Source organism: Megalops cyprinoides, chromosome 23 (genome assembly GCF_013368585.1).
Source record: "Megalops cyprinoides isolate fMegCyp1 chromosome 23, fMegCyp1.pri, whole genome shotgun sequence".
Classification (NCBI taxonomy): Eukaryota; Metazoa; Chordata; class Actinopteri; order Elopiformes; family Megalopidae; genus Megalops; species Megalops cyprinoides.
In genome coordinates this window covers 2,034,105-2,048,105 of record NC_050605.1, presented here as the reverse complement: position 1 = coordinate 2,048,105, position 14,001 = coordinate 2,034,105, and the positions used below count along the sequence as shown (strand labels likewise).

The 14,001-nt window shown below is 43.5% G+C and overlaps 1 pseudogene; it reads right to left on the bottom strand.

The window, feature by feature from the left end:
- Positions 1 to 3,640: 3,640 nt before the first annotated feature.
- Positions 3,641 to 14,001, bottom strand: part of LOC118770634 — a 36,850-nt pseudogene continuing 26,489 nt past the window's right edge.

Sequence of the window (14,001 nt, the reverse complement as noted above, 5' to 3'; positions counted from 1 at the left end):
TTTGAGGGAAGAGAAGAGACACTTTCCTGCCTCGTCCTTCAATTCATTTCATTTCAAACACACTCTGAATCAAAAAAATACAAAAGTAATTAAGACAGGGCTGAATTTACCTCAGGGATTCAGGGCATGGGGGTAGGGGGGAGGGGCTTTGATGAGAGTGTTTTGTGTTGTTGGCTCTGTGCAGTAAGCAGAGGATGGCAAAGCCTCTGAGAGCCATTTGCCCCGACCCACACAGAGCAGGCCCTTTCCAGTGCCGTGTAACGGACTGCACATCCATCTCTTTTCATTCAAGTATGCATTGCGCAACGATTTTTCTGTTTGATGTTGTTTGCGCATTCTGCCAGTATTGATGTCATGGCTTTTGCACTACATTATTGTCATGGCTGAATGTGCATTGCTTGTAGTGCAAACACCCCTCAGTCATTATATGTTTTGCGCAGAAAAAGAAAACAGGAATGTGTTTGAAGCGCTCATTGTATAAATTACAGTGTTATGGCACAAACTGAAATATGTCACGGAGTGCCGTCACTACGGTTGACTATGCGCTCTGACTGCCATACCAATGAGCCTGGCTCTTTGGCGTCGCGGTCAAAGTTGCATGTTTGGTACCCCGTAGACCTGGGTTCAAGGCCGGGCGGGGTGACTGCTCTCGCCCTTTGCTACAATTGGTGTGAGAAGTGGGATGGCTGGCTGCGAGGCCATCGAAGGCGTGCCCGGTGTGTGAGCTGTATGAGGGACCCCCAGGTTAGGTTGACCCTGGTGTGAAGGACCCCAGAGATGGGTAAAGCACAGTGTGAGGGACCCCAGAGATGGGTGAAGCACTGGTGAGTGGGGCACCCTGGGATGGGAGAAGTACGGCAAGAGAATGCGTGAGGGACGCCATAGCGCATGGGCGCGCTTCCCAAAGGGGAGGGCAGTGTGACAGAGTGCCGTCACTACAGTTGAGTATGCGCTCTGACTGCCATACTAACAAGCCTGGCTCTTTGATGTCGCAGTCAAAGTCGCATGTTTGGCACCCCGTAGACCCGGGTTCGAGGCCGGGTGGGGTGACTGCTCTCGCCCTTCGCTACAATAGTAAGTGATATTTGCTTGTGTGCCTAGGGGTTCTTCCTTTAGCTTTAGCCTGTGGCTTATTCAAATGTCCAAGAACACTGTATTGTTTATACTATGAATGCATTATCCAGAATTCATTATCTCAGCATGTTCAGTATTGTAAGATGGCTTGCTGCTGTCACCAATGTCCTCATTTCATGCAGACAGACAGACTACTTCAGTAAGATGCCAGAATCGCTTTTCACATTTTGCTCTGAATAAGAAACACTACTGAACTGTGGCACACTGAAGATCACACTATGATAAGAAAGTCACAAAAAGAAAATGTGGCAGGCCAGATGATACCAGTTAATGTCACAGAGAAAATGACTTGTTGTTCTATTCCATTGTTTTAGTTCTTCCTTTTACTGTTTTTACTTGCTCTTTTATGTAGTTATTGCCAGATTCTCAGCATAACTTTAATCTACACTGTTACCAGAATTACTGTAAAAGCTATGGTAAAAACGGCTGTGATCTGGCAACTGCAGTAGTACAATCCTTGTTCACATTCCGTTATGGGTGGAGTTTTGGGGATTTTGAAAGTATGGATTCACTGTTTTTTTTTTTTCAGGCAGGCCTGAAAACCACACAACCTGCAGCTTGTACTCAGTGCTGCAACATTACAAACTTATCAATTACATTCTGGCATGCAGTACACAACTAGCTAACCTGCTAGCAAACTGCAAGCTAATATTATATCAATATTAGTTCTTTAAATTAATCTCAAACTATTTAACTTTTTTTTTCATAATTAATTCATTTATTTATTTATTGGGCTGAGTTTGGTGTATTCTCACTAAAATGTTAAATTAATATTAAATACCTTTTAAGATATTTTTTGTTTATGGATGATGGTGTAACAGTTTACTTTGTGTTACTTTGCTAGATGCCCTTTGTGCTTGACTGAGTGGCTCTGGATACTGGATGTCAGCAATGTAAATGTAATGTTATAAGTACTCATCTTGTACTTGTTCTTGTACGTCACTCTGGATAAAAACATCTGCTAAGCAACAAATGTACAAAAATGTACAGTAACTATCAAAAGTTTGCACACCTGATTAAGATAATGGGAAACATGCATTCAAAGACATTTTGATATAAAGACATATGCATAAATGCTTGAAATTTATTTCATAGTAAGACTAATAACTTTTATATTATATTTGTTAGTTTCTCAGAAGTATATAACTAAAAAGCCTTACGAAGAACAATAGTTTGCAGCAGCATAAGGGACCAATAACATGCATTCACTGGCAAACTAATTACATTACGATACAATACGTTTAGATTCTGCAAAAACATCAAGGTATTTCTAATCAGTCTGGTAATTACCAAACCTGCCACCCCCAAACAGCAGTCATTAAAACCCACTGGTTTTGTGCTGATACCCTGGAGTTCTGCGAAGATGGGAGCATGTTCTTCCAATCAGGCTCCACAAAGGCCCCAACGTTGGATTGGGAATTACGTTTAATCGGTATTTGTTCAAAATCAGTACGTGTTTAATCTGCCCCTAATTCAAGGAAAGGTCCCTATGGTTTCTAGCAGGCAGATTTGTTTTCTTTTCCATTGATCAATTAATTTATTTAATTTTTCATAATTTAACTCTTTGAATAATTTGTTCCCCCCTACCCCGCTGCCCCAAAACTGACTGGCAAAGATAATGATGACAGTGAAAATGTGACAAGTTACACAAAACTAATGCCACAGATACTAGACTGAAAACTATGAGAAAGGCCTAGTGAAGTCAGGTGATGGCATTGCATTTTACTCTGCGTAGCATAGTGGTTAAGGAGCAGGACTCATAACTGAAAGATTGCCAGTTCGATTCCCCACTGGGGCATTACTGCTATACCCTGGGGTAAGGTGCTTAACTCACAATTGCCTCAGTAAATATCCAACTGTATTAAATGGATAACTTTGCAAGAAAACTGTAACTGATGAAAATTGCTCTGGATAAGAGCCAATAATGTAATAATGTTATGAAATGTAAAATGACTACACTGAGATGTTAGTTCGTCCTCTGTTTCTGTATATAAGATACAGTACATTGCATTTTCACAAGGCTCCACAAGTGTCACTCCATGCAGAAAGATATTTACAGTGACTAGGAGATGAAGTGGAAAACCAGCTGTATTCTCACATTTGAAACATTATGAGACTCGCCAAATCTGATTGTGCATCCCTGTTATGAGATGACCTTCTTTGTCATAGAGGACCAATCATAATGGAACCATCTACCTCTGACCATTCTTGGGAGAGGAGGGGTGAGATGTGATGTACATTTACATTACATTTATTCATTTGGCAGACGCTTTTATCCAAAGCGACTTACAAGTGAGGTACAATACAGCACAAGTGAAAAACCATACAGAATTAACAATATTAGAAGCACTGCATAGCAAAGTTCCAAAGGTTGGCCAGGTGAGGTACAAACTAGCAGGTAAAGCTAACAAGTGCGTTAAACCATTACAACCAAGCCATTACGTTAAACCATTACAACCAAACCATTACATTTTTTATAGTTTAGTAGGAGATGAGGGGAAGTGTTTCAGGTGCTCAGGTGAGAGCGGAAGAGCTGTGTCTTCAGATGTTTCTTGAAGACAGGGAGGGACTCAGCAGAACGGATGAGGTGTGGAAGTTCATTCCACCACTGAGGGACAACGGCAGAAAAAGTCCTGGATAGTGATTTAATGTCACAATGCAACTTGATTACCAGGCACTGTTCGGTGGCAGAACGTAGCAGTCAGGAGGGAACATAGGGTTGCAGCAGTGAGTTCAGGTACTTAGGTGCAGTATTGTTGGTAACCCTGTACGCATCAAGGCCTTGAACATGATGCGGGCAGCTACAGGGAGCCAGTGGAGTAAGACTAAGAGAGGTGGGACGTGAGCCTTTTTTGGTTGGTTGAAAACCAGACGTGCAGCCGCGTTTTGTATCAACTGCAGAGGTTTAATAGCGCATGCAGGTAGGCCGGCCAAAAGAGCACTGCAGTAGTCCAGTCTTGAGATGACCAGTGCCTGGACAAGGAGCTGTGCAGCATGCTCAGATAGGTAGGGCCTGATTTTCCTGATGTTGTACAGCGCAAATCTGCATGATCTGGTAGTTGTGGTGATGTGGTCAGTAAATTTAAGCTGGTCATCAATCACCACCCCCCGGTTCCTTGCAGACCTGGACACAGTCAGTGTCGTTGAGCCGAGCTGAATGGTGTTGTCATGCTGGATCGACGGGCTGGGGTGACTAGGACTATCTCAGTCTTAGATATGTTGAGTTGAAGGTGGCGCTCCTTCATCCAGGCTGAGATATCTGAAAGACAGGCAGAGAGCTGCAATGAGACCATAGGGTCATGAGGTTGGAACGAGAGGTAGAGCTGGGTGTCATATGGACACCCCACTCAAGGATACCTTAAATAATCTGTCTGTGAGGTAGGACTCAAACCAGGGAAGTGCAGTGCCGGTGATACCCAGTTCAGCGAGGGTGGACAGGAGGATCTGGTGGTTCACTGTGTCAAATGTGGCAGACAGATCTAGCAGGATGAGGGCCGACGACATGGAGGCAGCTCTCGCTGCCTGCAGGGTGCCGAAAACAGACAGGAGGGCCATTTCAGTGGACTGGCCAGTTTTGAATCCTGACTGATTGGAGTCCAACAAGTCGTTCTGGAAAAGAAAAGCAGAGACCTGGGTGAAAACAGCTCGTTCAAGGGTTTTAGATGAATGGCAGGAAAGAGATGGGTCTGTAGTTTTCTATTTGTGGGGGGCTAAGCATAAATTTTTGAGTAGTGGGGTTACCCTTACCCTCTTAAAGGTGGAGGGGAAGGTGTCAGTGGTAAGTGATGTGTTAATAATGTGAGTGAGTGCAGGAGATGGGAGGGGATAGGATCCAGCGGGTAGGTGGTGGGTTGGTTGGAGAGTAGCAGCTTAGAGACGTCAGCCTCAGATAACGGAGAGAATGTGGACAGTAGTGTGTTGCATGTGGGTCGAGGCTGGCTGTGAACGTGTGGAGTGGAGAACCGACTGCTGATGGTATCCACCTTTCCAGTGAAAAAAGTGGCAAAGTCATCAGCAGTCAGAGAGGTGGGGGGTGGAGGTGACGGAGGGCAGAGGAGAGTGTTGAACGTCGTGAATAGTTTGCGTGCGTCTGAGGTGCTGTTGATTTTGTCCTCGTAGTAAGCGGCCTTGGCAGTATTTCGATGAATCGGTTACAAAATCAAGGAAGAGGTGAATTCATTGAATAAGGTTGAATCATATTTATTTAGCTGCAGATGTGGTTTTTATTTAAGCCCCCGCTTAGGCTAACAAATATGATTGAACCTTATTCAATGAACTCACCTCTTCCTTGACTTTGAAGCCGATCCATCGAAATACTGTTGAGTTTGATATCGAGGTCGCATCACTTGGTTCACATTAAGGCTAGCTCCAGACGAAGTGCCACTGGCGCTAACTGATAACGTTACACCTGATGATCCAGCTCTGAAGATCCGCCGCATTTCCTCCTCGCGTTAGAAGAGGCCCCAGTGGATGGCTGTCAGGGGTGTACTGGGAAAGAAATTCAGCCCTGGACTTCACCGCTAGGACCAGCCCGGGGGGCGGTGGTCGGGAATTAAAGTACATTTGGCTACGATTCTCAAGTTCTGTCTACAACTGAGACTCCCTCTTAATTAGTTAATGTGCATGGACTTTACAAACGATTATATTCTTCTGAATATACGTCATGTAGCAAGTTTTATATCATCGCGTATCATATGCAGCTAGCTAGCTAGGTACAACTTGGACGTCAGTGGTCCTGAAGTTCCCTTTAACCTGCTAGTTAGCCAGCTAGCTTGCTTGCCTTGATAACGGCACACAGCGAACATGTCTCGTTTTATTTAGCGTTAATTTAAAAAACAGCAGTGACAATGCAATATTTTCCTTAGGTTAGATGAGCGCGTTGTTGGTAAGCTTACGCACCTAACCTCTGCTTGAACTAATCGTAACGTGACTTTGTCAAAGTAAAGGATTACAAACTAACGTGTCATTGAAAACTGCTGTACAACATGCCTTAACAGTGAAAGCATTCATTAAATGATGGTATCTTCTTATTGAAATAAACATTCATTTCTGAGTCCTCCCAATTGAATCATTTCATCAGATGATAGGCACACAGAGAGGTCCGGTAACAACTTTGGATTTTGTGACGTTCCACTGGCCCACCGATGCGGCAGCCCACTGGGATTTGTCTCGGTATGCCAGTACACCACTGATGGCTGTCGACTTGATCCAACATTGCTAAAGTTGTGACAACGGTTGGAGAGTTTAATATGTTGTTTAAGAGCCAAATGGCTTCACTGAGTCGCTCCCGTTCCACCATCTTCTCATATCAGTCATGATCGGGAAGGCGGGCCATGTCCGTGAAATCCCGCTTCTTCTATAACCAATCAGAAACTGAGAATTTAAACTTACTTTCGTTTCAATCAAACTCGCTTCCGCTTCAATCAAACTCTCACACATACAACTATTCTCATTCACATATCCTATCATTCTGTCTTACACTCACTATCACTATTTTGTTCCTTACACATGATCATTTGCATTCACATGTACTAGTTATGTCTCTTACATATGCTATTATTCTGTTTCAAATATAACACTATACTCTCATACATATATTAGATCTTTGTTTCACATACACTATTAACTTCATTTACATATACAGCCATACTTACATACACATACTATTATCCTATTATAAGTAGCTATAGTTCTCTGTGCAAGAGAGAACAGCGCTGTGTGTATGAGAGTGTGATAGTAAATAAAAGAAAGTATGATTGTGCATGTGAGAGGGTATAGTAGTGTTTGTGTAAGAGTATAGTGGTGTACGTATGAGAGTATGATGCTGTGTGTGAGACCAAGTATGAATTATCTCTCAAGGGGCCTCTCATAGTAAGGAGAGACTGGTCTGGGTCTCTGGATTTGCGCCACTTCCTCTCGGTAGCCCTGAGCTCAATCTGATGGTCGCAGAGAACCTTAGAAAGCCAGGGGGTGGAGGGAGTTGCATGTGCAGGTCTGGAGGAGAGAGGGCAGATGCTGTCAAGGCAGGCGGTTAGGGTGGCGCAGAGAGTGCTAGTGGCGTCATCTACATTTAGTGAAGTGAAATGGCTGGGAGGGGGCAGAGAGGCAGTGATCAAGGAGGAAAAGTGAGAGGAAACAGAGGTTGCGGCGAAAGGAAACAGGAGGAGGGGAGGATGGTGGATATGGAGGGGGACATAACATGAACTGAATGAAGTAGTGATCAGATATGTGTAATGGAGTGACAAGTAGGTTGTCAGCGTTACGTGTCAGGATGACGTCCAGCTGGTTTCCCATTTTGAGAGTCGCTGGAGTGCAGACACGTTTCAGGTCAAAAGAGGCCGAAAGAGTGAGAGGATCTGCAGCTTGAGGTTTGTCAAGGTGGATGTTCAGGTTACTGAGGATCACAAGCGGGCTGCTGTCTTCAGGGAAAGAGGACAGTAACATGTCCAGCTCTTCGATGAAGTTACTCAGCTGCCCTGGAGGATGGTAAATGACAATGAAATACATTTTGATAGGTTCAGTAACACTGATTGCATAGTATTCAAAGGAGGTACTGTGGCGTAGAGAAATGACGAGTGAATTTCCAGGTGTTGGAAATCAGCAAACCTGTTGTACCACCCCGCCCAGTTAAACGAGGAGTGTGAGACAAGGCACAGTTGGTGGAGAGAACTGCTGGAGTTGCTGTATTCTCCAGGCTGATCCAGGTCTCATTCAGAGCCAAGAGTTGGAGGGAGGACTGGGCGGCAAAGGCAGGGATGAAGTCAGCTTTGTTGACCATGGACTGGCAGTTCCAGAGGCCAGCTGAGAAGCAGAGGGGTGCATCTGAGGGGAGAGGGCTCAGGTTGTCTGGATAGCGTTTCCTCCTGTGAATGACACTAGAGCTGCGTTTGTTTAAAACAACTGGGATGTACACTCCCGGGCAGAAAAAATGGGCCAAGCCCAAAATGGCAAAACATTATGCTTTTAATGGTCTTAATAACAAATAACTTTTCAGGAAATTAGCAAGAATCAAACAAATAGATAAAGTAACTTAGTATGGGATAGCTTTCTCCTGTGATTTCTTTAAATGTTGAAGCCTTGAGGGTAAACTTGCAGAGAGCTTTTTACAGAAGGAAGAGTCAATATTGTTCCACTCAGTGTTGATGGCTTCAAACAGTTGACAAGTAGTTGAAAAACATTTCCTGGCTAGTTTGTGTTTAATGTGAGACCAAATATTCTCTATAGGGTTCAAATCTGGACTCTGGCCAGGCCAAAACATGAGCCTGATGGACTTGTTCTCAAGCCACTTCTTGGTGGTCTTTGCAGTGTAGGCAGGAGCATTGTCTTGTTGAAAAATAATGTCTGATTGTTTCTCTTTAGAAAACAAGCAAGTCTTTCTCCTGTACTCCAAAGCATTAATTGACTTTTCACAGTGAAGCAGCTCATCAGTACCAGCAGCTGAAAAGGTTCCCCACACCATTACACTGTAGTAGAGATGCATATATTGTATTTCTCACCAGGTCTTTGAAGACACCTCTCTGGAGCATCACCATACAACTCAAACCATGATTCATCACTCCACACAACTCTGCTGAACCACTCTGAATCAAACTTTCCATATTCTGCCAAAAACTTCATTCTGTCTTTGATGTTTTTCTCAGACAGCAATGGCTTTTTAACAAATCTTCTAGACACAAAATCTGCATTAGACAACCTTCCGGTAATTGTTGTTCTCGAAAGATTCTTGTTGTCTGAGGTCTTGAATTCTTCAGACAGTTTTTTTTCCTGTCTTTGAGAACTGAAAATTTCAGCAGGTGGTCATCCCTGCATGACATGTCTTTGAGCCTTCCAGATACTTTCTTTCAGGCAATATCACCTGTTGTTTCAAAGCATTGACCTATTCTCTTAATAGCTGATAGAGAAATAGGGATTTTCTCTGCCTTTAGGGTCTTGTAACTTTCAGAATAACTACAGTTGGCCTGATGAAGACCAGCTATGCGATTTCTGACAGCAACCCCTGCATGATATTTTACTTTTTTTGGAGCAGATTTTCCTTGGGACTCACAACACTGCATATTGTAGATCTCTCTATCACTCCTGGCTCCATTTATGTGCTCATTATCAGGACTTTGACGGGCTGCGTTAGGTGTGGCAGATCACCAAATAATGAGTTATCTTTTCAGAATAAAGACATCCCAGAAGATATTTTTAGAAAATTTTGTACATCCAGACATGTGTTAGTTTGAATTTTATACCAAACATTTTAATCATTATCATTATCTTACCTTGTGTACAAGAACACTATATAAGTGAATTTCCCTGTTTCCAGCTTTCTCCCAAACTATTCCCTGCAGCAAAAGTTAATGAGCAAATGGTGGCACAGAAGGTCTCTGAAGTGTATTTGTATAATTCTTGCTAATTTCCTGACCAATTATTTGTTATTAAGACCATTAAAAGCTTAATGTTTTACGATTTTGGGCTTGGCCCATTTTTTTGCCCAGGAGTGTACTGAAAACACATATATCTGGCAGGTGGCAAGCATAAATGTGAGAAGAAAGAAAGGTTAAACTTCTCTGTTTATGACAAACCTTGCCGGTGTCCTCACTTGGTGGACTCGCACAGATAAACTCGCGAGTCTTTACACAGACAGGTCTTCACACAAGGAGGGCTTCCCATGAGGACTCTCGCTTCCGCTGACACTTCTGCGCCTGTGCTATTTACCTATTTAAATAGATACGTGAGCTGTGTTCACAGCTGAGGACGCCTGTTTAATTACCACAACAGTTCTGACGCGTTAATGGCTTTCCTGTCGCCAAAACTGTACCACTGTACTACAATTGTAACACTTCAAAGCACAGAGGTTAATAACCAGATCGACAAAACAAGCAAATTCTAGCTAAAGATCGACAAACACAGAGCGGTAACACACAAACAAACTAACAAACTCCTAGCTAGCAACAGCACTAGTCCGATTACCCTTAAAACAGTATACAGCACTTACAATTACTGTAGACTCCCGATGACAGATGTACTCTGCACTGGGGAAGGGATCAGAAATGGGGATGTGATAAGATAATTCCATTAGATCGGCAGTAGATCGGCACATTGGCACAATTAAAGATTGGTGCATCGGTGTGACCATGATCTGGCTGTTGAGCTCAGGGGTCTGATGTACAGATGTAAGGACATACAGACATACAGATATAGAGACATTTCCCTCATTCCAGCTGAAACAAAAAAAGTTGCCAGATTTCAACATAATGCCTGCATAATGTGCACGGAGCTCTGCCTGTGGAATTCTGCCCAACCATACCACCTGCTGAGCTGAAAGATGGAGGTGAATTTTAATGCCTCCAAACAGCAAGCTCAAAACCGTCAAACTTTCTCAAAGGCCCTTGCTTTAGGGGTATTGGATATTTGTGATTGATAGGCCTCTATGGTGCTTCAAAAAGAGGAGTTGGTATTACATGTAGAAACAGCTGTCAGGTAATTAAGGTGACTTTCCGAACAGGACCGGTTTGTCTAGATCTGGTCAATTGGGTAGGGATTGTCTCAAAATTCTCCTCGCAAATCTTCAGTTGAAAGTTGAAGGTTCAACTTTCATATCACATGCTACACAGATTCCTCTCAGAGGAACTAGGCGTATCAAATAAACTTCTCTGATAGTATTATCCATCAACAACTATGTGAGCTCTAGGGGCTGCATTTACAGCGAGTATAACTGTTACACCAAGGCTTAGCTCAAATCTGTCCCAAGTGATTTTTTTGGCTGCCCAGAGGCCATCGGACATCTGATGGGTTGTTCACTTTGGTTTTGTAATTTCAGGCTCAGACTGACACTTCAGACTCCAGTGTTTACAGTGGCCACAGCACTAACTCCAGTCAGGTGGAGATGTGTTGCTAGATGCTACTTGAAAGAATAGGTCAAGGCTTGAATAAACATTCAAATATTTGATTAAAAACAGCTTCCACTGAGGAGTCTGGGGAGGCCTGCATGAATTTTAATTGGAACAACCACATCCTGTGAATTTAGATTGAGCCTGCATTTGTGTTTGACGTGTCCGTAGACACGTTCTTGCCCACACACGCCCAGATGGGAGATGTGTGCATTGTATCAGAAATTAATAACACCAATTGGGGATTCAGACAACCAGTGTTTACTTTATTGGAGAGAAAACTGACAGTGGTATTTATCATGGTTTTCCAGAGACATGCGCACACTCATAAACTTAATCAGGCACCTGGCAAAAAAAGAATACCTGATGAAGACCGAATGGTTGAAATGTTGTCACTGTTTGCAGATAAAACTTTTAAAAAATTGCTGGAGTACATGGGAATTTATTGTGCTCATGTTCACTGGAGAGCAACTTGTTAATACAAGGCGGAAGGGAAACTTGATAATACTAGTAAAAATAGATGTTTGCGTAGTGCTGCTTTTCAAGTATTTCAAAGCACTTCACAGTGAAGTAGGGGTGATTCACCTCAACCACCACCAAGGTGTACAAATTCCTACCTGTGTCATATTTCTGCGTTCAGACAAGTTCCAATTAAAGATGGTTTACTGAAAGAGAGTGAATGATGATCACATTGTGCAAGGACACTGTGTACAACAAGGCAGGGCAAATACAAAGAAGCGTGACTGATTGTGTGCCTTCTGGCCCAACCGTGATGGTCCACCCACAGCCCCAAGAGCAAACTGATTATCTCATCACTCTCCCAATGCCAGAACAGCAGCGAATCCTATGCTAATGCAAGGAACCAAATGGTTGCCTGTGGGAAGAGCTTCCTACAGACGTGTGAATGAATTTTCCTGGACACCAGGCTCCATCATCTGTAAACCAGCTCAATTTACAAGAGCATTTGACGAGACTGAGCAAATCATATGGTCAATAACTCTCACAGATGGTACCCATTTGGAGGACACAGCAGCCATTTTGCATCAGAGTGCTCACTGTCCATCAGATGAAGTGGAGAGGGAGGGAGGGATTTTGCCAGTTAAACTGTGGGATTATTAGGCCAGGCTAAGAGCAGGATTGGATTTTGCAAGGACAATCGGGAAACCCAAGTGTTAGGTCGGGGGTGGGCAGTACAAGGAAACAACAGCAGTTGTGTAGCTCAAGCAGAAGCCCATCACCCCCAGTCTCCATGGAGACCAAAGAGAGCTTTGAAAAAACCTTCCCCCTTAAACCACTGTTAAGCAGTACGGGTTGTGTTGTTTATTATTCCTCTGACTTAGGTCATTAAAATACTTGCCAAATGCCCTTATCAAAATCCATTTAGCATATTCCATTTTCCATTTTTGCATATCATCCATTTATGCAGTTGGCTGTTTACTGACACATTTCATCTTAAGTACCCTGCTCAAGGATACAATAGCAGTAACCCTTTTGCTGGTGGCATGCTAAATTACTGACTGGATTGTCTAAAGTAACTTCAAGACTGTACCTAAATTCATGTATCAATACAATCATATATACCCTATTGTTAAAGGTAAGATGAGCATCAACTTAAATCCAACATCTGTATGCATTCTACATTTATTGATTTAGCAGCTGCCCTTATCCACAGTCACATACAAAAAGTGGGGTTAGGGATGTGGTGGTATAAGTGCTGAATCATCAGTGCCATATCCTTAATATTGTTCCCATAAAAACTGCCATATATTACCATCACCATTTTCAGGTACCAAGCTTCTGTTGCCATAAAGTTTTGATCACTGAGCACTGATCAGCAGCAGAGACCTATACTGCTTTACCTTGAAAGGTTATAGATTGCACACAAACGTTTACCACAGTATTAGGAGGGGTAGGAGTTTGAGGAGTCAAGATGCACTCTATTTACTTGTCAATGAATTAGAGAGCTAGAAATGGACATTTACTGTTTATCTGCCCTGTCACCCTTATTTGAGTGAGTTGTTTCAGTTTTTTTGCAAGGTAAAATGCTTAGAATGTGCTTCTCATATCATGTGTGTTTCAGGGCTCAGTGATGGTATGATGCAGTCAGATGGTCTGTCCCCCTGAATTATTGAACAGTGGAGTGATAGTGGTGGTGGAAGGCCCTGGGGTGGGACCCAGTGTCATCCTATTTTATTTTTTTGCCACGGTAGACTGGATGGCTTGTACAACAAGATTTTATGTTCCTCCTGCTCTGTGCTTTGAGGTCCCTAAGCTGAGTCCTCAACCTCTTTAGGTGCCACATGCCTGTGTGGAGAGGGGGGTTGGGGGGGGGGGGACTGAACATCTTCCCTTGCTTCTGCATCAGTGTAAATGCCTTCATCAATATGGAGTGGCACTCAGTCCTCCCTGGGCCATGTCATTTGTGGGGAAGAGGATGAATCGACCACTCACACCTCTGGATATGCAGTCATAGCTATGCCAATGGGAACCCACTGCATTGACTAGACAATGCTCCCCTCCTTCACTTAGGCGCTTATATCCATGTCACACACACACGCACACACACGCAAATGCGCACACACTCACATGCATGAGTTCACACATATACACACACATACTCACACAGGCACAAACACACACCCACACACACACACACACACACACACACACACACTTTCTCTTTATCTGACTCCTGTCGTTACAGCCCTGGGAGCCATCTGCTAACATTCTCTCTTGAGAACACGTTCTCCTGGGTAACCTCCCCCACATATCGACACATCGCAATATGACTGTTTTAGCATTAATGATTAACGGGGTCGCCTCATCAACAGGCTTTATGGGCTGTTTTGTAGTCCGAATGGCACCCTGAATCTGCCTCACTGGGGAGTGGTGACAGCAGCAGACACTCGCAGCATTTCAGGTGTCTGATATAACTGCAGATCTGTCACGTGTGAAACAAACTGAGGCTGGCAGCGGCTGGCAGTGACGCAAC